Below are 5,059 nucleotides of genomic sequence, written 5' to 3' on the forward strand. Positions count from 1 at the left end.
GGGTTAGCCCTCTTATTGTCCTCTCACACTAGGGAGGAGGCTCACAGCATGAGAGAGATGGGAGGAAGAGACGAGGAGGCCGACGACTTTAGGGGTCTAGCCTATGATCCTTTGAGCACCACTCCTGTTTATAGAGAGCTCCTTCATGAAAACCCTAATAGATCTTTCTTAATGGGTATTGGATCCTCATCCAATAACTACTAGCTTAATGGGTATTGAATCCCCATCCAATAACCCCTTTAAACTCCATGCTCTATTGGGTCTCACCCAATGGATCCATTAAAACAAGGGTAAAAGAGACTTATTGGATATCCCATATCTAATCCTCTATTCGTCGAGTCATCTACCATATGTATGTTGTTAGGATCAAGAGTCGGCACTAAGAGGGGAGGTGAATTAGTGCAGTGATAAAAATTACGTCTTCAATAGTCTCGTTGCGATAAAACCGTTTACGTTGAAAACCGATCTCGGAAATATCTTAACTTGAAACACATTTGTAAATAAATTGAAGGCGGTAAGCACTTAAAGAGGTTTGCAGTAAGGTAATAGCAAGAATAAAATGCAAACCAGAGAACACGACAATTTTAGAGTGGTTCGGTCAACGTGACCTACATCCACTTTCGGCTTCCTCCTCCGACGAGGTCACCGGCATCCACTAGAGGCCTTCCTTCAATAGGCGAAGGCCAATCACCTTTTATACTCCTCTTCTCCTTTTACCAGGTTTAGGAGATAACCCTTACAAGCACTCACTCTCCTCTCTAAACAGAATTCTAACACTTAGACTTGGAGGAGAGAGTTTTCTAAAGAGATTGCAGCAGCGTTTCTTTACTTTTAGACTTTCTGTGCTTGTGTACTTTAACCAGGGATGAGAGAGGTATTTATAGGCTTTAAGTTGATTCAAACTTAGAGCCTAAAACTTTCCCATCCCGGGTTCCTCGAGCACGGGCGATACCACCGCCCAGTGTCAATCTGACACTGACACTGCCCTGGGCAGTACCACCACCCAAGTCTGGAAGTACCACCGCCTAGGGGGTAGTGCTGGGCGGTACCACCACCCAGACTGGCGGTACCACCGCTTGGCACCCTGCCAGGGGTGGTACAACCGCCTAGACTAGCGGTACCACCACCTAACACAGTCTCGAAGATTATGCCACGACGGTGAAACTTCTTAAAGCACTGTTTAGGCCTCTCATTAGGCCCAACACAGTTCTTACATGGGCATAGCTAGTCCCTAATTGGGTTGGCCTAATTCCAAAACCAATTACGTGCTAACTATGATTCCTAAGACATATTCTAAGCTAAACAAAGTCTGTAAGTCTTGGTTCTTTCGTCGAGCTTCCAGTGATCTTCCGGTGAACTTCCGACGATCTCTCGGTAATATTCTGGCGGACTCTCTGACAAGCTCCTGGACTTCACAACGATCTTCTTGGCGAGTTCCAATGAGCTTCTTTGGCAAGCTCCGAGACTTCTCGGCTGGTTCCGCCAGAACTTCTGACGAACGTCCGGACTTTCGACGAACTCTCGAACTCCCAACTATTAGAGCTAGCCCTAGGAAATTTACCAAAGAGTAATTTGGCAACCCAAAAAAAGATAATAAAGCAAAAAAATAAAAGAGACAAGAACACCAGATTTACGTGGTTCGATCAATTGACCTACAACCACGGACGAAGGAGGAGCAAATCACTACTATAAAAGAGGACTATTACAAATGCCTTAGGAAGATGTTCCTAGGCTATAAAACACCTGAAACTACTAAACAAGAAAACCCAAAGCAAATAATTATGTGTTTCTTGTGGTGCTTCTTGTGGTGCATCTGACTTCAAAATTCGCCTTGATGCAGACATAATTCGCCTTCAAATAATTATGTAGTAACACCTTGATGCAGACATAATTCGCTGAACAAACCTCTTAACCATAAAACTTCTTTGATCGCCTCTGTCACTACCATATATTCTGCCTCTGTAGTAGATAAAGCTACGACAAGTTGTAAGGAAGCTTTCCAACTAACTGCACAACCGCCAACGCAAAAAACATACCCAGTCAAAGATCTTCATTTATCAAGATCCGCAACATAATTAGAGTCGACGAAACCAACCAAAGTGTCACGATTTTTCCCAAACTCCAAACAAGCATCTGAAGTCCCTTGCAAGTATCTGAGAATCCACTTCACAGCCTGCCAATATGTTTTACCCAGGAGAGACATATATCTGCTAACCACACTAACTGCTTATGAAATATCTGGAAGAGTACAAACCATTGCATACATAATACTGCTAATGACATTGGAATATGGAACTTGCGCCATATATTCTTCCTCTTCAACTGACTGTAGTGACTGAGCAGCAAATAGCCGAAAATGGCTAGCAAGAGGAGTACTCACTGGCTTAGCATTTTTCATGCCAAACCTCTCCAAGACTTTCTCGAGATAATTTTTCTGAGTTAGAAATAATTTTCCAACTCCTCGTTCTTTTTTGATCTCCATGCCAAGAATTTTCTTAGCTGCTCCCAAATCTTTTATTTCAAATTCACTACTCAGCTGCATTTTTAAAGTGTAAATTTCTGACAAATTCTTAGCTGCAATAAGCATGTCATCAACATAAAGCAACAAATACATAAAAGAGCTATCAGTTAACTTCCGGAAGTAGACACAGCTATCATACATGCTCCTCGTGTAACTGTTAGGACTCTAGCTAGGAGAGTTCTAATTGAGAGAGACATTCTGTTAGGAATCTGTTAGGACTCTAGCTAAGAGAGTCCTAATTGAGAGCGACATTCTGTTAGGACTCTAGCTAGGAGAGTCCTAATTGAGAGGGACATTCATGTAGGAGGTTTTTTCTTAGAGAAGAATTAGGAGTTGTAAGGGAATAGGGGTCTTGAGTAGGAGTCCTATTAGGAGTTGATTAGAAGTAAGAGTTTTAATTAGGAGTCATATTAGGAGTTAGGGTTTAGAAGCCCTATAAATAGCCATGTATTCCTTCTCTTTTGATAGGCAATAGATGAATCTTTTCTGCAGCCTTTGAGCAGCAACTTGGAGGGAGGAACCCCTACAGAGTTCCAAGAAGGTCGATCCCCTAAAGAGATCAACCCCAAGTTTAGAATCTGTAAGGGTTCTATCACCTGGTATCAGAGCAGCATTCTTGGCGTTTCGCTGCCCTTCCACAGCCATCCATCAACCCTCCACAGCCACCCAAAGCAATTCCCACAATTGCTTAAAAGATCGTCGCCAAATTTCGCCGTCATCTCTACCACCGCAGATCATCCTTTGATCTCCCCGTGAATTGCAACAGGTTTTGGTTTCCTACCTTACTACTGCTGTAATTTAGTTATCCCTTTCGAAATTCCAAAAAAAAAAAAAAAAAAACTGTTCCTATATTGCTGCATAAACTTTTCGTCACAAAGTTTTCATCTCTACGACGAAAGATACATTGCAGAATTTCAGCCGCATAGCACTGTTGGTTTGATCTTGATACTATATTTTTCCTATCCAAATCTCTACGAAATTTTTTTGATAGCTTTGACACTTCCTACCAGTGGATTTCCCTTTGATTTCGTTAAAAAATTCTGAATATAAACCACTGATCTTTTCATCATAAACTGTTGAAATTTTTCGACGAGAATTCTGCTATCGCAACTTGCACCAATTTTCTTACTGTTACTGCCGAAATTTTCATGATTAAATTGGACATCCTTGCTGTCATATAAACTGAGATATTGCTATCAATTCCCTTCTCAAATCTCTCAAATTTTTGGTGGAAATTTCGTCGAGAAATCGCTGTTTCTTCGACGACAATTCTGCTCTTACAAGATAACATAATTCTGCAGCAAACTTCTACTGATTTCTATCAAACCTTTGCTGCCATATACCATAGATCTAAAACATTCATCCACAGCCCTAAAACTCCCTAAACCATACCCTCAAACTGCACCCAAAATAGTCACAAAACAAGCCTAAACTGCAGCCTACATCTACCAATCCACTAACCCTTTCGACCATCACTTCTCTCAACCTATATACATGCCTTTAACCCGTCAAGAAAAGAGAGATCTTAACATCACAGATTTGGAGTCATATACTACGGCATCTGAGGAGGTAATCAATGCTAAATTCGAAGCCTTCGAGGCACGAATGGAGGATAAGATTCAGAATCTCTTTACCAAATTCGGTTTGGGCCGACCACCAAGCCCGAAGAAATCACATCAAGAAGAGAGCTCTAACCAATCGCATCAAGCCCAAAGAGATGTCTTACAAGAGAGGGGAGGCTCTATGACCGACCCTGTTAGGATCGGAGCGGCACTAAGAGGGGGGGGTGAATTAGTGCAGCGATAAAGTGTGATAAACTTTTGACGATTTAAACACTTTCGAAAACTTCGTACGATAAAAGTAACGTTTTCGTTTGAAACCATTTCGATTGCATTTTAACTTGAAGAGATAAGTAAGACGGAGACAAAGAAATAGAGCATTAAAGTGCAAATGGTTTGCAGTAATGTAAATGATAATAAGTAAACGCAAACCAGAGATCACGCCGATTTTACAGTGGTTCGGTCAAATGACCTACATCCACTTGCGAGGCCCCTCTTCGATGAGGCTCCCACCTTCCACTAGCAAATCTCTTGAAATGGAAGGGCAAATACCCCTCTTACAACTTTTTACAAGCGGTTCACTCTCTTACAGATTTTCAGCAAGAAAGAAGGAGGTGAACACTAGCAAATTGAAAACAAGACTAGCAAAGACTTTTCTAAGACCTTTCTCTCAAACAATTGCTGCTCAAAAAGTTGTTTTCTCAATTGAGACTTGAGGGGTATTTATAGGCCTCAAGAGGATTCAAATTTGGGCTCCAAAAATTTGAATTCTCTTATGTTCCCGATGCTGGCGGTGCCACCGCCCAGCGCTCGGGTGCTGGGAGGTGCAACCGCCCAGCCCAGGAGGTGTCACCGCCCAGCTCTTGGGTGCTGGGCAGTGCCACCGCCCAGCCTAGGCGGTGCCACCGCCTAGGCCAATTCAGCTCACTGGTTGGGCTCTAAATTTGGCCCAAACCAATCCGAACTCGGGCCCAATTGG

This window comes from Musa acuminata, chromosome BXJ3-1 (genome assembly GCF_036884655.1).
Source record: "Musa acuminata AAA Group cultivar baxijiao chromosome BXJ3-1, Cavendish_Baxijiao_AAA, whole genome shotgun sequence".
Taxonomy (NCBI): Eukaryota; Viridiplantae; Streptophyta; class Magnoliopsida; order Zingiberales; family Musaceae; genus Musa; species Musa acuminata.